The sequence below is a fragment of the Pleurodeles waltl genome, chromosome 1_1 (assembly GCF_031143425.1).
Source record: "Pleurodeles waltl isolate 20211129_DDA chromosome 1_1, aPleWal1.hap1.20221129, whole genome shotgun sequence".
Lineage (NCBI taxonomy): Eukaryota > Metazoa > Chordata > Amphibia > Caudata > Salamandridae > Pleurodeles > Pleurodeles waltl.
In genome coordinates, this window is record NC_090436.1 from 102,712,850 (window position 1) to 102,735,746 (window position 22,897).

Genomic DNA, 22,897 nt, shown 5'->3' on the forward strand with positions numbered 1-22,897 from the left:
CATAGTGAGACACATTCAGGTATTCGGGGAGAATGCTAGGAATCATGTCACACCTCACCATGTATGTACATGTGTGGGTATGGGAGTAGTGTAATGTACCTATGTGTGATGTGAGTGTGCTATCCACACTCCATTCTCACATATGGTATCTGGCACATGGATTTTCTATTTAGCAATGTCCCTAGAAATGTGTCTTTGCCATATATCAAGGCACATGCTGTTGTGAGACATGCCATCTAACTTACAGTCCTTGCTCAGATGACTTTGCTGAATGCCAATGGATCCAAGGACAATGGAGTATGCAGAAGATACATTGATGAGCAATGGAACATGATGAGAGTGCCATACTGAGCTGGCAAGTGGCCATGGTTGCTGTTGGGTGGATCATCTGAAGAGCCCACAACGCTGTCTAGTGTCCCTGCAACTGGAGATGGTGTCTGAATGGCACCAAGGATTTCATGGAGGGTATCCGGATGTATGGTTTACAGCTGGTCATCCACATCATTGGAGAAGTCCAGGACAGGCAGCTGGACAGGAGGCATGGTGTCATCCTCTGCAATGAAAAGGAGGTACGTTAATTGTGCTCTCTGCTAAATGCTGAGTTGTTTGGTCATGTTTACAATCAAGATTTCCAAAGGAGCACTTTAAAGGCCCATTTTCAGAGGCCCTAGCAGCACACTGCCCAACTGGGGTGTCATTGATGTTGATACTCCAGTGGCACAGAGTGCTGGCCCATATTTTAATAAACCACACCAGAGCTACTTGTGCTGCTTGTCAAGGCCCTGAAAATGTATACCCCCTTCACTCATTACACTGCGTACATGGTGAGTTTCTTGGGTGTTGCTGAGGGTGTTCCCCCACAACACCCATTAAATCCATAGGAATATGACACATTCCCAGATTAAAATATGTGGAGATGTGTCATATTACTTTCCAACCTCAGGGATGGCATTTCAGTGGTGCAACAAAGAGATTAGACATTTTAGTCAACATTTCGTCATATTTTAACATATGCAGCATTAGGTAGCACACATAGTAAATGGTGATACTACTAGTTCAGGAACATATCCCATTCAGCATATATGCAACAATGGTGCAATGGTGTCTGTGTTGGTGCTAGGAAGCAGGTTGTACAACACCATGGAAGTAAGTACAGGTATGTGTTGCATTTTGGTAACCACCATGTATACTTGCATTTTGTAAATGATGCAACGTAGCATAGCGAGTTTGTTTAATGCATAGCATTGCATAATTCCCTCAAACATGAGGCCCAGAGATAGACGGTGATGTGTCACAGACATGTTGGCCATTGGTACCCTCGCACAGTATTCCTAGATTTGCATTGCTAATGGATTGTTCTCACAGACACTGTGTGCCAGCTCTGAGAGGATGGGCTTCTGTACTACTGTGTAATTTGGCTCACCAACATTCCCCCCATAAAATCCTGATGTGTATTGTTGATTTGCAGAGTGTCCCATATCATATGACGCAAGCCCACACCATTGTAAGTGTTCAGAACTCCTCAGATTATCCACTTTTGAGTCCAGGTACAAAGGTTAAGTGGCACACAGTGATCCTACCCAAATCAGACATTCATTCTCACATGGCTACAACAGATCAATGATGCATGCCCATTTCCAGTGGGACTACATGTTGTTTTGTTACAGACAGTCATTTGTTTGGGCCTCACTTCACATTGTAGTGGTGTAGTGATTGTTGCCAAGACTTTACATCTGGAAACCACATCAGAGGGCCTGCCCTCTCCAGCCTGAGACCCTCTATGTGTGCCATGAATTGTGGTGGTTAGTTGATTCTTGGTATCCCTTTATCAAATTCCTGTTTGACCTCCTCCAAATTGAACACCATGATGCATAGTTGCATCATTCCCCTTCCTGGAATGTGCCACAGGATCCCCAGTCCACATGACATGTAGGTTATGGTCCCCTAATGACTTTTCTGTGCCATCCTTTCCCATTGGTGCCACAAGTGTTGCACAGTCAGACCCAGTGGTGCAGATGTATTTGTGTATGTACCATGCAGTAGACATGTCCGTTTTCACCTCACAAGTGTAAGACTCCACATTCAGACACATGGATCATTGGCATAGAGTCAGCACCTACCATGCAGAACAGTAGCAGTGTCCTAACATGCCAACACATAATCATTGGTTTGTACACACACGGTCAAGTGTTTGAACATTTTTAACATCACTCACACTCAAATTCCTATTTTGTGATGAGTTCCTGTAGTCCCTACCATGGAAGTTGCCACCTGTGTGCGCTCCCCTGCCTACAATGTTAGCTTGTAGACATGTCTCTTGCCATGTCCCTAAGTGTGTATGCCTTCCATCACCCACACCTAACCCCTCTCAGATGAGTTATCTTTTATCACAACCATTCCATTCAGAGTATTTCCATCCTAAATAAGTGTGCATGGGCCCAAGCGAAACCAAGTAGCTACATGCTGAAAGGATGCCTGCCTTGGAGCTAGGGAGCAGTTTGAGAAGCATCACTAGGGAACTTTCAAGGATGACTTAAATTTCAGGGCATACCACGTATCCATGCACTGTGTACATGACACAGCGCTGCACAGCAAGCTGGCTGACAGCATTGCACTGCGTCCTTTCCTCGTACATGATGCACAAAGGGCCTCATTCATGTGGCAGGTGGCACAGGCTGGCACAGCAAGTACCTTGCTGCACCAGCCTGCACCACGGGTAAGGACAAAAAATCACCTTATCTACAAGCTAAGGCACATTTCTTTCCTCTCCCCCTGTGCTGACGCACAAATTGCTGCCTAGTGCCAATACAGGCACCCTTGCACCATGGCACAAGGATGCGTGCCTTGTGGAAATGAATGTTTTTGTGCAGTAAGGGATACTTTCTTGCACTAGATATAATCACAAGAGGTGTTTCTTTTTTTCTATGTGTGCTGCATCCTGGAGCACAAATAGGAAATGGTACAAGAAGACTAACATGAAGATATTTCTCTCTGTTGCATCACTGCTATGTCACCACCAGGGCTGGCATAGGTTTGTGAATCTTTGACTGCATGAAATTCCTCAAGTTCCCCGTCTGTTGCTTGTGAACACCCCAAGCAACAGACGAGGAACTTGAGGAATTTCATGCAGTCAAAGATTCACAAACCTATGCCAGCCCTGGTGGTGACATAACAGTGATGCAACAGAGAGAAATATCTTCATGTTAGTCTTCTTGTACCATTTTCTATGTGTGCTGCATCCTGGAGCACACTAAGAGACTGCTTACTTTCTATGGATGCAGTAGACTAGTACATATGTGTGATTCCAGATTGACTGCAGTGCAATGACAATCAGGTAAGTCTAGAGGGTTTCACCAGTGAGGAGTTTTACTTTCTGACGTAGTCACATTTTTGGAAGTCTAACTCCTTCAGCAGGGAAACATTCTCTGATAACCAAATGGTCTGTTTTTGAGGTCTCACTGATGCTGAGTATTTTAGAGCTAAAAGCTTCAAGTGGGGCAAATTAAAAAATATAGGGTTGATTTAGATCATGGCTGTAATGGTCCTGCCGCCAATTTTCATTCTGAAAACTCGCTCACCTCCATGGTGGTCTGTCCGCTCTATTTAGATGTTAGCCGGACCATAGGCAAAAGACCACCACCAAGAATCTCCACCTGTGTCTATGGCGCCATAAGCGAAAGCGGCTAGCGGTGGGACTCCAGCCCCTGTTACCCCTGAGCCAATCATGATGTGCATTCCCGCCAATGTAACAGTGGCGGCTAAACCTCCAAACCTGAGTAGGGAAAATTGATTTGAAAAGGCATGAAACTCACCTTTTTTCCACTTTTCCCATTTGCTGCCCCCATGAATCTGATTGTACCAATAATACCTTTGCTGCTGCTACTGGACCAAGACAAAAATCAACCTTATCACCAAACAGGAAGTAAGTCACTGTTTTACCTATCATCCTTAGAATTGTCATTGTAAAGTAACACTGGACTCAAGCTTTTTTAATAAAGGTTTGCAAATAGCAGTAGAATGACGTGCAACATATATGTTTGTAATGTTGTACAGATAAAAATGTTTGAAAATACACCTTGAGGTATCAGTAGTACTTACCAATATGGCACTAACTGTGATACCAAAGTTACAGCAATCCCAAATAAAAATGTGTCCATACAGGTATGTGCAATAATGTCCCCCAATCTAACATATCCCATACATAAACAGTATACTAAAAACAAACTACTCAAATCCATCATACTGTAGCAATTGCACTACAAAAGAGCACAATCAATCCTACCTCCTAATTGCAAACGTGAGAGAGATCTGAGGACCACATGTTCCCTTGGTGTGCGCATTTTTTGACACACAATAGATGACATTTAACCCCGAAGTGTCAGGTTCCCTGTGTAATACACATGTGCATATTATTAACAAATCCTGTCAAAATAAGCACACCTGCATTTTCCAGTCACAGTATCAGAAAAACATATTACGTTGGTCTAAGTGTCCAGCAACATGATGAATATTTGCACCAAAACCAATATGCCCATTACAAATGTACAACACTAATGCATGCATTGAAAAACATTACTAAAAAAAGACAACCTGTAAGTGGATAGTACACGAAACAGCAGAAATAACATAATTAGCAAATAAGTAGTAACAATCCAAAAAATAAGGCCAGGACAAATGTATCCTCAAAATTAAAATATTTTTATAAACAAGATAACTCCTAACATTTGACACAGATTTTTTCAAACTGTAGTCCATGGGTACATAGTATAGGTTGCATGCCCATAACCTGCCTCCTAATTGTACTGCCAGAATAAACCTCCTCTGGAAGGGACTTCTATTGGGCAGGGAGCAGGCAACTCACTGGGTGGTCCTTGGGTTTGGGAGGGGTGGGTTTGGATTTGGGGGGTGGGTTTGGATTTGGGAGGTAAGAGTTTGGATTTAGGAGGTGTGGGTTTGACTTTCGAAGGGGTTGGTTGGTATGTGCAAGGGGTGAGTTGGGGTGTGGGAGGGAAACAAAGACACCTGGGTGGGGTGGACCTAGGTTTGGGAGAGCAGGTCTGGGATGATGAATAGGTCAGAGCCAGGGCAACCATTAAGTCCTCTTTGGGAAACAGGTAGGGTGTTTGGGAGGGCGTTGGTCTTGGGAGGTAGAGGGAGTGGCTGTGGCTCTTGTGAATTGTCTGTTGAAGGTGTGGGTGCTTTGTGTTTTTTACTGGCTGCCTGTTGTGTGGGTGAGGGTGGGCATTTGTGTTCAGTATGTGTGTGTGTGGATGGGTCTGTTGTGTAGATGATGTGTGTGGATGTGGTGTCTCTGGGTGTGCTGGTGCATGTGTGTGTGTCATGGTGGGTGTGCTGACTGTGAGTGTAGTAGTAGTGGGTGCGGGTATTTCTTTTGTGGTGGTTGGGCTGACTGTCGGTGTTGTGGTGGTATATGTGGGTGTTTGTGTTGTGGGGGTTGTGGTATCTGTGGGTGTGCTAGTGGTGAGTTTGGATGACTGTGTTGTGGTGGGTGCGGTGTCTGTGGGTATGGTTGTGGTTGTAGTGATGGTGGGGTGGGTGGTGTATGCATGTGTGTGTGTGTGTGTGTGTGTGTGGATGTGCTGTTTCTGCTCGTAAAGGTGTGAGTGTACTCTGGATAGGGCTAGGTAGAGAGATTTTGGATGGGGTGGGGGATGAGTTGAGGCACAATGTTGGGGTGGATGGGACTCTGCGGTCAATCAGGAAGCAAGAGCCTGGAATGACTGCTGCCAGACATGGTACTGTGAATGCCATCCAAATAAGCCACTGTCTGGGTGTTCTGACCACTCAGCCCCTGGAGGGGATTCAGTAGTGCAGTGTAAGCTACAGCAATAGCCTGTAAAAGATCTATAGCCTCCTCATTCATCACAGCCACGGACACTCGGACAGGGGGGAGGTGCCTGCAGCAAAGGTGATGGCACTCCTTTTAGGGAGATGGCTACAGCCAACTGGGGGGAAAGCAACAGGGAGAGTGGAGATTGGAATGTGGTGAGGGACAACGATGTAGGTATAACAGTCACTCCAGGGCCACTAGGGACGAGTCTTCCTTGAGACCTCTGAAGATGTTGAGTCACTGGTGGCCTCCGTGCCTGTCCCCTCACCCACTGTGCAACTGAGTTCCTCAGTGTCTGTGGTGTCCACACCCGAGCCACAGTGACCAGCTTCTTCCCTGCTGATGTGACCGTAGTCACCTTCGCCTTGTCCAGATGATGCTGAAAAGACTGATACAACAGTTTGACTGTATCTGTGTGAACATGAACTTTGATCACACAACATTTGCCCTAAGTTTAGAAATTCTTCATGCTAGCTCCTATATCATTTATGCCTTTGTCTTGTATCCACTTACAGTTCTCTCAATTACAAAGGGCTTCAACAGCATGAGTAAACCCATAGGCATGGAGACATTTCAAACCCACTGCAGGACAGAGCTAAAATATATTCCAGTTTTCAAAAGAGTCATGTGTTGGGCTGGATATTGACTTCTCAGGATTGGAATACCACAACATCTATGTGATGTAACCTTTCACCTGCAAATGTCCCTTTAAGCATGACATTTCTTCCCAACATTGATTTCCAATCTTGACAGAATGAAGGACACCAAAATGTTGTTTGGGTATGTGTAACTCTCTCAACAATATGGACACATTCCTGTCTATTGCAATCAATACAGTTTGGCATACAAATTCACGTTGTTTGATAGATTGGCTTACATGCATATTTGTGAAAGACCGTGGCTTCATGCCAATCTGCTGCTGTCCACATGAACTGACTAGAATTTAGCTGTGAAAACAGGTTTCAAACATGTTTTAGAGAAGGGAGTATGCCATTGTGCACATTTCCAGTCCTTTTGGAGCGGATGCTCATTATCATGTTGTCATAGCACCAACTTACCAATATCAAGTCTGATAGATCAACTGCATCATAAGTGCGCAGTTTGTGATGTCATCAGTAATTGGGCGTATATTTCCTACTCACATTTATGAAGGAGACTCATTTTTGACCCAATCCATAAATGGGACATGTTTGGCCCAACTGTCCCTCATGACATAGAAAAAATGCTGGTACCCATTTGATGACATGCAGCCATGTGTCTGCTCAAAACAGTACTTGGCTTGTGTTGAGGAATTTAGTCACAACCTTTAGCACAACACAATACACCAAACACAGCATCAGGCACCGTCTGATGAGCTTACACCTCAAGAAACCCTCATGTGAGTTGGATGTGTGTCAGCCGTCATGTTGATGTCATACAACATTGCTGGATATGAAAAAGGTTAAACTACAAAAATGGCGACGAACAATTACTTACCCCCTTGTTGCTCTGTTGGGCCCTCAACTGCCCATCAAGCTCCAGGTAGGCAACCTCAAGAATGTGTGCCATCAGTGGGGGGCAGGGTGCTGCACACCCACTTGGATTGTTGGGAGGACTGACCGAGCTTTCCTTCTGCTGACTTATGGATCCAGCATCAGAGGTCCTCCCACCTCTTCTGGCAATGCAGGCTGTGCTGCTTATAAACCCCCAGGGTCCTCCCCTTCTTAGCATTGTCCTTACAGATATCTCACTTTTAATGGGCGTTGACCTGTCTGGATGTCAGAAAATAATAAGAAAATACGTTTTAAGTGTTTTGTTTTTTGTCTGTAGTGCTGTGGCATAAATTTGTTACATCATTCACCAAACATTTAGATGTTCCTAGGAAATACTGAACTCATAGTTTGCATCACATACAGTAACTAAGGGCAGTATGGAAGGGCAGCTATGTGTCAGCAAGAGTATGGATTTGGGGGGTGTATGAACAAGTGTGTGTAGGAATGTGACATACTTGTATGGATGATTGTGATCCTGTGTAATTTGAACTTGCAGAACAGAAAATAACTTTCCTAATATATGGCACCATGACACATTTAAACCACACAGTAAATACCATTCCACAATATGGGCTGTAATTCCACTTGATAGGGAAGCATCAGACAATGCCATTACTTTAGACAATCTTTTTAGCACTTAACATTTCTCTCATTTTGACATGGGCTGGATGTTTTTACTCATACTACTGGTACACTGTAGTACAGTACACTGTCTACTTGTAGGAAGGGGCCTGCAGTTTGATTGATAATATCTAGAATTTTGAGTTTCATGGACAAATATTTCTACTTCTCTTTAAAGGTAACTTTTCATTGTTGTGTACAGACTTGTATAACACTGTCAAACAACATTTTGTCCCCAGTTAAATCATTCAGTTCACTACACTCAAAGCACAACACTTCACCCATGCACAAAAAGTGACAAATTAGCCTGTGGCCAAAAAAGGAACCCGTTACTTAGTTAAACATTTCCCAATCAGCCATGTACCTGTTCCTCAGCCATATACCTGGCTGTACAAAGACAGGACCTCCCTGCCAAGGAGCTCCAGCTCCTCTGTGCTGAAGGCAGAAGCTCTGCCAACAACAATAACATGAATAGTGAAACTCATGGAGGTACTACATTTTGTGGCCACTGACTCTTTTCAATATTCTGTGACAGTATATGGAGGCTTGTCCCAACTAACTTACAGTGGTGTACTGCAAGAGGTCCTTTTTTCAGTGCTGAGACATATCAAGAGCTGCATCTAGTTCCCAAGACAACAGGCCACAGTGTAGGAAGAATTCTATGCGGTTGGAGCAATAGATAGCCCACATAGTGCCTTGGTGCCACTACAAACAAGGAAACAGGTCTACCACAGTCAGAAGAACCTTGCATTCCATCAATGTGAAAATTGTCTTATTATAAGCAGATAGGGACAGAAGTGTGATATCATGTAGATTTATTAATAGAAATACGAGGGTAAATCACTTGAGACTGCTCCAGTCTAAACCCTTCTCCAACTGATATTTCAGCACCTCATAACGTTCTAAAGAATGCTTGAGGTGAAGCATGCCACAACAGAATCTTTCACATAGAAGAAACTAGTGGAAATATTGCAGCATGTACAATACATTTTTAAGGTTACCGTTTTCACAAAGATACCACATTGAGTCTTATTTTTGCAAACAAAAAATATGCAGTGCTAACTAATACAATAAAAGAAATGTTTAAAGTTAAACAACTTTAAATCTAATATACCTACACAGCCAGCTTTGATAAGTTTAAATAGCGTCAACTACAACAAAAACCTCCATGGTATCCTGTGGGATCTACTGCTCTTATGGACAGGGGTTTCTTGAAAAGAACTACTTGTGCAGCTGGCTATGGCTTTTATCAAAAATCTTTTGGTTGCGTACAAGTAAGTGATTTAATGGATACTTGTTTTTGAACACCCACATCCTGTTGCTCACAAGATTGTTTTTCTTTTGAGTTGTGTGGGAGTTTGGACAACGTGGCTCTATTACACAAGTTGCTTACATTGACACATAGCACATTCCCACACACTGCCAAATTTCACTGGATCTGAATACTTTGGGTTACCTTTTTTTCTTCAAAAGATTGGTGTTTTGGTATGTACCCAATCATCTTCTGAGATAGAAGTGTCTTTAACACTTCTTTTTATGTCACAGTACATCTTGTGTTTGCACTGCGCCTCTTTTACATTGGACTGAACAACAACATTATAACTTTGTTTGGATGTCTGATTTTTTAGAAGTTTGGACATTTACACTGCTCTAGATTGTGTTGCTGGTTTTTTCCCTTTAAGGTCTTCAAATGGAGACACACATGTGGTAGAATGAGGGGTGGTTCTGTAGAACAAGATAGCCTGGAAAGCAGCAATTATCACACATTTGCCCATCTTGTTGTGGTTAATAAAATGAGCATTTCAAATGTTTAATTGAACATTCTTTTAAGAACTGCACAAATTCCCCTGAAACAAATTGCACCCCATTATTAGAAATGATTACTTTAGGGAATCCCTTGTTCATGAATATATGTCCTTTAAAATGTAACAACAGATTTAGAATTTGGTTCACCGACAAACTTAACAGAAGGTCATTTCAAGTAGTAATTTATAAGGGCATATGCATAACATGAATTGTATGCAAGAGAGTGAAAAGTCCCAACCAAATCAATGCCTAACTTCCTCCATGGACCAGACAAACATGTTATAGGCAATAACGGTGCTATAGATGTTTTAAGAGACATATCACATGTAGTACAAATCAGACAATTTTTTGACAACCTGATCAAATTTGATATGCATTTGTGGCCACCAATAAAATTCACATATTCTTCATTTAGTTAGAGTGGCACCCAAGTGCCCCCATGTGCTTTTTTTACAATTATAGATTTCAGTTTTACAGGAGGAATCAATAAATCATCTCTCATGAGTACATTGTCTTCTATGGTCAGTTCTTTTGAGATCTTAAACAAAGGTTGAATAATGCAAGCAAGTGTCTTCTCATAAGACCAACCTTCTATTACATTCTCCATGACTGTATACAATACTCTATCCTCCTCTGAAGTGCTCTTCCACTCTTTTTCAAAAAATGCTGTCACATGTTCCAGTTGTGCATTCAACATACCACATAAAAGCTGTTTTGGATTTTAATAAACTGGAAATAGGCCAGAAACTGGTTGCTAAGTCTGATAGAAAACGTGAGTAAAACTCACAGAGTCCTAGAAAAAGATTTGACACTGGCTTTGTCCTCAGGTGGAAGTGTATTAAGAACACTCGGTTTTGGGTGAACTGCTTCAGCTGAGATTACATGACCAAATTATTCAACAAAGGGCTTTAAAAATTCAAATTTTTCTCTTTTTAGAACATGGCAATTTTTTTCAAATATCATGAGCACCTTTTTGAGAATTGTGTCATGTTCCATGCAATCAGTAGCATGAATTAATGCATCATCTTGGAAAACAGAGACATTTTTAATTTCTTTAACTGATGTGGTCATGATTCTCTGAAATACTGAAGCCACAGACACAATTTCAAAAGGTATTTAGCAATATTGATATGTCCCACATGAAGATACAGATGATGTTACTTATCGGGACTCGGTGCTAGTTGTGTGTGGTGATAAACTGCTGTCAAGTCTAACTTTGTGAAAACGTTGGCTACATTTACAGTGGATAACATTTCACTGATCTTTGGGAGTGGGTAAAAGTCTACCCAAATCTCTCTATTAAGAGACAGAAGGTGGACAAACACTCTCATCTCTACATTTTTCTTCTTAGCCATCACCAAAGGAGAAAGCAAAAATGAAGATTCAATGGGATCGATAATACCTTTGATACACAGGTTTTCCAGTTCTTTCTCCAAACCATCTCTAATACTGAAAGGCACACCTCTGAATATATGTTTAACTGTTGTTGTGTTCTTCTTTGTTTTCATTTTCTGTTTGAAGAAACCCTGTATTTTTCCTAGTTCACCAGAGAATACTTTTGGAAATGCATTTAACTGTTCTTCAATCTCATTGGTGTCCCTAATCACTGTTACTTGTTCACTAATATGTGGTCGTAAAACCAACCAGAATCATTATTGATGGAACCACCCCAATATGTTTAATCCTTTCACTGCCACATATATCCTTCCATAAATTCATCTCCCCTCAAACACCAAGATTTCTTCAAAATAACCTTGGAGATCATTCTTCCTCCCTTCATAGAAGACCGGTGTCATGTCAGGTGGAGACAATGTACGTTCACACCAATTCTGCTGATATACTTTCTGCATGATCATTGTGATCTTAGCACCGGAATCAACTGAAAGATGTATTTGTTTGTCACCAACTTGTATGAATACACAAGGATCAGCACATTTTTCTGGATCCCCACTTTTTACCAAACCTTCATCTACAACTTACACCATGTCTTGAACCTCATCTATTAAATCCTCAACATTGTCATCCTCAATAACAGATGTGACATTAGTGCTTGTTCACTTGTGACCCACTTTGCCACAACTCCTACACTGAACATTTATTGCAGGGCATGTTTTTACCCCATTTCGATGTAAGGATTTCCACATCTAAACTACATGTTTGTTTCTTAGTGTAGGTAGAATTCCGTGTAGACATTTTGTTAATTTTTCCTTTGACCTCTTTGGCTCTGACCACATTGACTTTGTCCTCCGGTTATCTTTCCAGTTCTTTAGCTGATTTAATTAATGTTTCTATGCTCTTAGCCATCCTGATGCTATCTGTTAATGATGCATTGTGTAGCAGTAGCAATTTCTGTCTGTTAGTTTTGTCAGCGCAGTGACATATACATTCATCACGGATTAACTCTTCCCTAAATGTTTTAAATTGACATTCCACAGCTAGCATTCTCAAAATTGATATGTAAGTATCTACGACCTCACTGGCCTTCTGTTCCCTTTTAAAAAACTTGTGTCTTGCAACTACCAAGGTTCGTGGAGCATCAAATCTGTTGACCATTTTTAATAGCATTTTCACATTCATCAAGTTCTTCTCCATCAACAACCAATATCTGGAAGATGTTTAGATGTGGCTCTGCCTTCAAACTGTATAGAATGCAAGAGTAGATATTTTTTCAGGTCAAGTCTAAATTTTGCTGCTCCATTTGCTACCAAATAGGCCTTGAAGGATCATACCATTGTCTCCATGATGTGGCGTGGTCGCCTGGGCTTTCTAAAAAAGGTGGCAGAGGGCTGACAGACTGCATGCTTGAGTAGTACCTTCCACTATTAAAATAAATATATGTATCATTTAGTGGAAAGTTCACAGTTGTAACCTTTGAGATGCTGTAGGAGCCTGGTTTGTAGTGGGTACCTATAGTACTCAAGTTATCAGTGAAATGTAGGCAGTGTATAGAAACCAGGCTCTCTATGGGTAGCTGTAGCTGAACAGTCAAGGCTTATCTAGGAGACATATAAAGCTCATGCAATGCCATTATAGTCACACAGTACTCACACACATGAAAGAAAATACTCAGTGTTACAAAAATAAAGGTACTTTATTTTGGTGACACAAATGCCAAAAATACCACAGAGACTATACTCCATTAGGAGGTAAGTAATACACAAATTATGTACACTAGTACAGTGGTTCCCAACCTCGACTGCTTAGAAAATTAAATAATATCAACAGATTAGGTCCCCAGCTATCAGCAATGAGTCAGTGGGGGGGGTCCCCGGATTCCAATAATGATTCACTGGGGGTCCCTGGGTTCCAGTAATGATAAAGTGGGGGCCCACAGAAGTGAAACAGTTTGGAACCACTGCACTACTATGCAGAAATTGGCATGAAAACAGTTTGAAAAAAGTGCAATTAGTGAAAATCACAAGAGTTAGAAAAGGGCCTAGGGGGAACACAAATGATATACTAAGAAAGTGGAATGCGAATGCTAGTTTCCCACCTAGGCAAGTGTAGTGTGTAGAGGGGCTCTGGGAGTATTATAAAACACGAAAGGTAAGAAATAGACCCCACCACAGAGCCCAGGAAAGCAGGAGTTAAACACAGTAACTTTCCTAGAACACACAGAAACACAAGAAGGAAGATTATGAAAGAACCAGAAGAGACTGCAAGGCACAACAGTGGATTCCTGGACCTGAAGACCTGTGGAAGAAGGGGACCAAGTCCAAGAAGCACAGAAGAGTCCAGGTTGCACAGGAGCCCCTGCTATTCCGGATGAAGATGCAAAAGAGGATCCACCAGTGAAGAAGAACATTCAGTGCTGCACCCAAGAAGACAGAGTCAATTTCCTTGTTGGTGCAGATAATGTCCCACGCTGGATGAAAGATTACAGTCTGGTTTGCATCTCTGGAGTCTGCCAACAAACCTTGGCACACGCAAAGCTCGCGGTTAGCGGAACATGCACTGCCCGGGACCAGGAGGGACCTAGTGGACTCTACCCAGGAGTGGTAGTAAGAGGGGGCTCTCAGCAACTCAGAGAGCACACAGAAGACCAAGCAGCATTCATAGGAGTCCCAGAGCACAGGGATTAAGGAGATGCAAAAGGAGCCCTATACAGCACTACAACAAAGGATCCCATGCTGCCCGAGAAATACTCAGGAAAATGTGCTTTGCAGGATGGAGTGCTGGAGGCCGGAGCTACATGATGAACCAAGAACTTCATGGAAGGATGCCAACAAGCCTTGGCAACAGCAAAACATGCGGTGCATGGGGGTACTGTCTTGGTGGGGAGGCAAGCTGAAGTAGGACGTCAGGATCCTTGGGACCACTTCAGTCCACCACCTGTGATTCAGGATCCACATTGCTAGTCAGGAGAGGGGATCCATGCAACTGGTCGTCGATGCAGTGAGGTGCCTGCTGAAGCCGGGGAGTGACTCATTCACTCCAAGGTAGATTACTTTGTTCTTCTGGTGCAGGCTGAAGACAGGCTGTCCTCTGAGGATGCACGACTGGGAAACAGTTGCTGACAGGGGCTGAAGATACAATGTTCCAGAAGTAGTCTTTGATTCTTTTTAATGCAGTTTGTAGAGTTCCTGGAGGGGTCCAGGTGCGGTTTCTTTGGTGATAAGGTGAAGTGGAGGATACAGAGGATTCCTGCTGTAGTCTTGTAATCTGAATCTGAAGAAACACCCAAGAGAGGGACCCTAAGTAGCTATCAGGGGAAGGTTCTGATGACACCTGCTGGCACTGGCCACTCAGATGTTCCCAGAGAATCCAAGATGCAAAACCTAGGGACCCTCTGGAGGAGCTCTGAGCACCGCCCCTGGGGTGGTGAGGGACAAGGGTGGTCATTCCCCTTTCCTTTGTCCAGTTTCACACCAGAGCAAGGACTGGGGGTCCCTGAACTGGTGTAGACCAGATTATGGAAGGAGGGCACCAAATGTGCCCTTTAAAGCATTTCCAGTGGCTTGGGGAGGCATCCCCTCCCAAGCCTGTAACACCTATTTCTAAAGGGAGAGGGTGTAACACCCCTCTCACAAAGGAAATCCTTTGTTCTGCCTTCCTGGGCTTGAGCTGCTCAAGCAACAGGAGGGCAGAAACCTGTCTGAGAGGTGGCAGCAGAAGGGGCTGCCTGGAAAATCTCAGAAGGCTAAAATGGTAATACTGGGGGTCCTCTAAGGAGCCCCCAGAATGTATGGAATCAAACAACTAATGCTTGCAAAAGCCTTGGGATAGGATCCCATCATGTTTGATACCAAACATGCCTATGTTCAAAGTTACCATTATGTACCTATGTCCAGTAAACGCGTAAAATGGCATCCCCGCACTCACGAAGTCCAGGAAAATGGCCCTGGAGGTCATGGAGGCACCTCAGTTAGTACATGGGTGCCTTCACAGACAGATGCTCTGCACCCTGCCCTCTGGGCTGGAGGGCCTGCTATAGGGGTGAATTATAAGTGACCTAGTGCAGGGTAAATGGCAGTGGAAGGGTGCATGCACCTTTAGATGCATGCAGGCTGCAATGGCAGTCCTGCAGAAGCCTTTGTATGGGCTAAAGATATGCTGCAGCCCATAGGGATCCCCTGGAACACAAATGCCCTAGGTACCTAAGTACCACATACTAGGGACTTATAAGGTGGCACCAGTATGCCAATTTTGGGTGAAATACCGAGTCACCAGTATGCAACAACAAATTTTAGAGGAGAGGCCATAATCACTGGGGTCCTGGTTAGCAGGATCCCAGTGAACACAGTCAAGCACACTGACAACAGGCAGAAAATGGGGGTAACCATGGCAAAAAGAGGGTACTTTCCTACAGATGCTTTCAAATGGCTCAGTAAATTACTATGGCCCTCATTCTGACCCTGGCGGTCGGTGATAATGCGGCGGCCAAGCCGCCAACAGGCCGGCGGTCCAAAATATGCTATTCTGACCCTGGCGGGAACTGCCAACACAGCCCGCCGCATTAACACTCCGACCGCCACGGCGGGACAGACAAACAGCGCGGCGGTCCCCGCCAACAGCCAGGCGGCAGACAATGTACCGCCCACCCTATTACGACCCACCAATCCGCCACCTTTTCCGGGGCGGGAGCACCGCCGATAAAAACACGGCGGAAACAGACTACGAACGGGAAAACGCTCACCTCTACGCACTCCACGCGAGATTCCGGCAGTATGGAACCCGAGTTGCAGGTCATCCCCGCACTCCTATACCTGCTCCTGTACCAGGAGCACGCCCGGCGGCGCGGAAGACATCGGTGAGTACTGCACCTACGACACAGGGGAGGGAAAAGATTACCGGCACACACCCACCCACCCATACCCACTACAACACACACATCAATGCATTCCCACAGATCACTGTCACAACCCACAAACCCCCCCCTCCGAAATGATGCAAAGACCAAAAGAAGAGATCATAAACGGGCAGATATATTGAAATATGGACACCAGTAATCCCAATAAATAAATAAACTATGTACAAAATATATACAGCTACTAAATGTAGTCCAACCACTGTCCGTGGACCACAGGGGTCCTGTGCAAAGGGGCAAGGCCCAGTCCCACGACAAGAACTCCACGGAGAGAACACTGCAGGGGCATCAGAAAGAAAATAGGACAGGCACCTCAGGGGAAGGGAAGGGGGGGCACCTCAGCCACTTGAGTACACGACGCCAGATCCACGAGGGGACTCCATGACCACTGGCCCATCCTGGGGAGAGCAAAGCCACAGTCCAAACAGTCCATACAGTGGGTGGCCTGCCCACTGGGCCATCCTGGGGAGTGCAAAGCCACAGTCCATACAGTCCATACAGTGGGTGGCCTGCCCACTGGGCCATCCTGGGGAGTGCAAAGCCACAGTCCATACAGTCCATACAGTGGGTGGCCTGCCCACTGGGCCATCCTGGGGAGTGCAAAGCCACAGTCCATACAGTCCATACAGTGGGTGGCCTGCCCACTGGGCCATCCTGGGGAGTGCAAAGCCACAGTCCATACAGTCCATACAGTGGGTGGCCTGCCCACTGGGCCATCCTGGGGAGTGCAAAGCCACAGTCCATACAGTTCATACAGTGGGTGGCCTGCCCACTGGCCCATCCTGGGGAGTGCAAAGCCACAGTCCATACAGTCCATACAGTCCATACAGTGGGTGGCCTGCCCACTGGGCCATCCTGGGGAGTGCAAAGCCACAGTCCATACAGTCCATAACAGACCCCACTGCCACTGGAGGAGGCATGTTGGCCAGAGGACATCCTGCAGCCCTGCCCGAGACAGATCCTGCCCTGCCACGTCTGCCAAAGGGCCAGCGCTTCTTGCCTTGAAGGGCCCAGTTCTGCGCTTCTTGCCTTGAAGGGCCCAGTTCAGCGGGTCTTGCCTTGAAGGGCCCAGTTCAGCGGTGCTTGAGACGGCGGGGCCCAGCGGAGCGGTGCTTGAGACGGCGGGGCCCAGTTCAGCGGTTCTTGAGACGGCGGGGCCCAGCGGAGCGGTGCTTGAGACGGCGGGGCCCAGTTCAGCGGTGCTGGAGACGGCGGGGCCCAGTTCAGCGGTTCTTGAGACGGCGGGGCCCAGTTCAGCGGGGCTTGAGACGGCGGGGCCCAGCGGAGCGGTGCTTGAGACGGCGGGGCCCAGTTCAGCGGTTCTTGAGACGGCGGGGCCCAGTTCAGCGGTGCTTGAGACGGCGGGGCCCAGTTCAGCGGTGCTGGAGACGGCGGCCGGTCTATGGCCAACTGCTCATTGCCTGGTGGTGCCCTCCTGGGCAGCGGGGATGGTGCTCCTTCAATGCCCACCTGGGCTGTGGGTGGTGGGGCCCTCCTGGCCAGCTGGGCTGGGTCCTCCCTGGGCAGCGGCTATGGGGGTGGTGGGCTCCTCCTGGGCAGCAGGCCTGCAGCCTGACCTCTCCGACTTGCTGCCCTTGCCCTCCTTAGTCGGGAGTCTGTGGCCCTTTCCTCCCTTTGGAGCTGTGGCTGGTGACTGTGTCTGGGTGGTGTCCGGGGGGGATGTAGAAGCCGGGCTCCTGCGGCGCCCCTTCCGTCTTCTGCTCCTCTTCCCAGGGGGTGGGCTGGCTGTCCCCTTGCTGCTGGGCGAAGATCCAGACATGCGGGCTGGTGGGCTCCAATACCCCTGCACCCTTGTCAAGGGGGCTGCAGGGCTGGTGGTGGCTGAGGTGCTCTTCTTACCCCGACGAGAAGGAGGGGGGGGCTCAGGGTCAGGAAAGAAGTTAGCAGTGGCGAGGAAGAGTTTCTTGGGACAATGGAGAGTGGTAGGTACAGTGGGAATGGGAGTGGAGGGAGAGGATGTGGTTGTAGGTGAGTCACGTTTGCTGTCTTTGGGTGCAGGTGCAGGAGGGATAGGCTGTCGTGAGGTGGATGGCTGTTGGGTGGGTGGGTGGCTGCGTTTGTGTGGTGTGGAAGAGGGGGTGACAGACACAGTGGGAGAGGACACAGGGGACGTGTAAATGGCAGTGGGGGTGGTGACTGCACGTGTGCGGACTGGAGTGGAGGGTGTGCTGGTGATGGAAACACTGGCTGATGGTGAGGTGAATGGAGGTGTGAGTGTAGACGTCACAGGGAGGGAGGAGGGAGACGAGGAGGTGGGGGTCACAGAGGTGGTAGTGACTGTTGGCATGTCTGCATCGGAATGTTGCGTGTGTGAATGTCTGCGTGATCTGTGGTGCTTATGTTTGGATGAGCTTCTCTTGGGTGTTGAGGTGTGTGCAGGCTGGTCTGATGGTGTGGGTGGGACAGGCAGAGGAACAGGAGACTGGGAGGAGGGAGTTAGTAGAGGGAGGCAGGAGACAGGGACAATGGCTGCCGTCAGTGCTGAGGCCAGAGCCTGGAACGATCGCTGATGGGCAGCATGACCCGAATGAATGCCCTCCAGGTACGCATTGCTGCGATGAACCTCCCTCTCCACCCCCTGGATGGCATTCAAAAGGGTAGTCTGCCCAACAATGAGCGTTCGGAGGAGGTCAATGACCTCCTCACTGAGGGCAGCGGGGGTAACAGGGGCAGGGCCTGAGGTGCCTGGGGCGAAGGAGATGCCCGGCTTCCTGGCAGAGCGGGCACGGGGCGAACGCTGAGGGGCTGCTGGGAGGGCGGAGATGGTGCGCTGGGTGGCGGCTGTACCTGTAATGGCGGGGGGCACGGATGGTGCCACCCCCGCAAGGGAGCTCCCTTCCGAGGACGTGTCCGTGTCGCTGCAGGGTCCAGTCGTCCCCGTTGTGGAGCTCCCCTCGCCCTCCGTCTCACTGGTCCAGTCTGACTCTGTGGCATGGCCCTCCTGGGCCATGTGAGATGCAGCTCCCTCCTGCCCCGATGCCACTTCTCCTCCGCCTGATGATGCTGATGCACACAAGCACAGAAAGACAAACAAAAAGGGGGGGGGGAGAGAGAAATAAAGGGATATTGAGTACATGGATCTCCGGTACAGTTAGCGAACATGACAGACACAGATGCCCCCTGCACTAAGTTGCGCACTTGGGGTCCGCTACGCATTCCGTGGAACATGCCCTACACGCCTAGAGTTGACAACTGCACCCATGGATGACACGGCCCAGGGATGGCTGTACTGACAAACTACTGAGGGTGGTGGCTGGGGACACAGGGGCTTACGGGGGTGCCCAGCCTACAGATATCGCCCTGGCCTAGGGGGACCCACAGCCCTCCTCCCCCACCCAGACACCTCCACTGCGCGACAACAGAGTAGATAATGCTTGTACTCACCCCCTTGTGTCTGCTGTGCTGCCCTCACGCGCCCATCCAAATCAGGGTAGGCCACCGCCAGGATCCGGAACATCAGGGGGGTCAGTTGACGGCAGGCACCCCGCCTACTTTGGGAGGCCATCCCCAGCAGAGACTCGGCGGTCTTCTTGGTCCCGCGGCGGATGTCCTCCCACCTCTTGCGGCAGTGGGTGCCCCGTCGATGGTGGACCCCCAGGGTCCGGACTTCCTTGGCGATGGCACGCCAAATCCCGATCTTCTCATGGGCGCGGACCTATGTGACACGTACAGGGAGGGAGAAATACCACGTTCAAGTTTGTCTGCATTTTCGTTGCCAGTGGCCCAACGCCCCCCATCCCCGCCAGGCCCCCCGCCATGCCCCCGCCAGCCCCAACATGCCCCCCCATCCCCGCCAGGCCCCCCGCCATGCCCCCCACCAGGCCCAACATGCCCCCCATCCCCGCCAGGCCCCCCGCCAGCCCCAACATGCCCCCCCATCCCCGCCAGGCCCCCGCCATGCCCCCCACCAGGCCCAACATGCCCCCCAACCCCGCCATGCCCCCCGCCAGCCCCAACATGCCCCCCCATCCCTGCCAGGCCCCCCGCCATGCCCCCCACCAGGCCCAACATGCCCCCCATCCCCGCCAGGCCCCCCGCCAGCCCCAACATGCCCCCCCATCCCCGCCAGGCCCCCCGCCATGCCCCCCACCAGGCCCAACATGCCCCCCATCCCCGCCAGGCCCCCCGCCAGCCCCAACATGCCCCCCCATCCCCGCCAGGCCCCCCGCCATGCCCCCCACCAGGCCCAACATGCCCCCCATCCCCGCCAGGCCCCCCGCCAGCCCCAACATGCCCCCCCATCCCCGCCAGGCCCCCCGCCATGCCCCCCACCAGGCCCAACATGCCCCCCATCCCCGCCAGGCCCCCCGCCAGCCCCAACATGCCCCCCCATCCCCGCCAGGCCCCCCGCCATGCCCCCCACCAGCCCCAACATGCCCCCCCATCCCCGCCAGGCCCCCCGCCAGGCCCCCAAGCCAGCCAGTGGCCCCAAATCCAGATTGAAGTAAACTCACTTGTTGGTCTGGAGGACCGTAGAGTAGCGCATACTGGGGGAGGACCCCATCCACAAGTTTCTCCAACTCCTCTCCAGTGAAGGCAGGGGCCCTTTCCCCAGGCGCAGCAGCCATTGTCCCTTCCAGACCGAGGTCACAGCAACACTTGCAGTATAGGTCCTCTCCTGTGAAAGTTCAAGTCGCAAGTGGATAAGTAGATAGAAAATGGCGGTCACGTCCGCGGCGGTGCGTACCGCGGCGGTGCGTACCGCCACCGCCGGCGCCCTTCGCCATTGGCTCCTGAAACCCATAGGCTTCAATGTTAACCAATGCGGCTTCGCGCCGCGGTCTTCGCCCGCCGTCCGCCGCGGTGTGCCACGCCAGCGCATTGACCTCACATCCCATTGTCACACTTCACAGGTCAGGCAGCCGCCATTTCGAGGGTCCACATGGCTCAATTTCAACTGCGTCACACAGGCCTAGGCCTTGCATAGCCACTCAGACACGCCATTCACTGCATAGAGAATCGTTTACTGTGCTAGCTGTGAGTACCTACCTGTGGGTTGCTTGACTGTGTGCTCCATGTTGTCCTTCCTAAGCACCGTCCGCTGGGTTTGGCGAGGAGACGGATGAATCCTCCCGTGTACCGACCGCTGGTGGACCTGTCGACAATGGAAGAACGCCACATTATCCTGACCTACCGTCTTAACCGTGCCACTATACATGAACTGTGTGCCCAGCTGGAGCCCGACCTGATGTCCCCCATCCGCCAACCCACAGGGATTCCCCCTCTGGTGCAGGTCCTGTCAGTACTCCATTTCTTGGCAAGTGGGTCATTTCAGACAACAGTGGGAATTGCTTCTAGGATGTCTCAGCCCATGTTTTCGAAGGTGTTATCCAGAGTGTTGTCTGCCCTGATGAAATACGTGAGCAGCTACATCATTTTCCCTGAGGCGGGCGAATTGGCTACAGTGAAGGGTGATTTCTACACCCTCGGACATATTCCCAACGTCATTGGTGCCATTGATGGGACCCATGTGGCTTTGGTTCCCCCAAGAGACAGGGAGCAGGTGTACAGGAACAGAAAAAGTTACCATTCAATGAACATCCAGGTGGTGTGTTTGGCTGACCAGTACATCTCGCATGTAAATGCCAAATTCCCAGGGTCAGTGCATGACGCCTACATCCTGAGGAATAGCAGCATCCCTTACGTGATGGAACAGCTAGAGAGACACAGTGTATGGCTATTGGGGGACTCTGGGTACCCCAACCTGTCGTGGCTACTGACCCCAGTAAGGAATCCCCGGACAAGGGCAGAGGAACGGTACAATGAGGCCCATGGGCGTACTAGGAGGGTGATCGAACGCACCTTTGGCCTCCTAAAGGCCAGGTTTCGGTGCCTGCATATGACAGGTGGATCCCTAATGTACTCACCTAAGAAGGTGTGTCACATCATCGTGGCCTGCTGCATGCTTCACAACCTGGCTTTGCGCCGCCAGGTGCCTTTCCTGCAGGAGGATGGTCGAGACGGTGGTGTTGTGGCAGCGGTGGAACCTGAGGAGAGTGACGAGGAGGAAGACGACGGGGCTGAAACAGACAACAGGGACAGAATCATTGAACAGTACTTCCAATAGGACACAGGTAACAATTCAAAGATAATTTAGTAAATGTGAACTACTCTCCTGCATCTCTGCTGCCTGTCTATTTGCCCCAGTGTATGATGACTGAGTTGTGGCTTTCCCTCCCTATTTCAGATCTGGGGTCCCCACTACGAGTCCTGTGCTTCGTTTCCCCATGGACTACAGCTTTGTGGCAGCTGTTTGTTGACTTCACTATGTACAAGGACATATTTGCACTGTCATGTCAATTACAATATTTTGAAATCACAGCCAGACTCCAGATAGTTTTGTGCAAAATAGGTGTTTATTTAAGTGCTCAAAATGGGATGGGTGGTTTCAAGTGGGTGGGGGCTATGGTGAAGGAATGTCCATGGCAGAGTCCAGAGTAACAGTCACACAGGTGCATTGTCCAGAGGCCTGTGGAGAGATGGAGCATGGGCAGTTCAAGGATGGACAGGGTGACAATGTGGGACAGTGGGATGACATCAGGTGGTATCCTTTGCTGGCGGCTGTCTTCTTGCGAGATCTCAGGGCCCTCTTGCGGGGTGGTTCTTCTCCTGCAGGAGGTGGGGGTCTGGTGGGCTGCTGCTGTGCGGGGGCCTCCTGTCCACTAGCGCCGGCGGAGGTGGTTGGCTGTTCTTGGTCCAGGCTAGTGGCAGGGGCCCTTGGGTGTTGTTGAGTGTCCGTCCTGGTGTTGACGAGGTCCT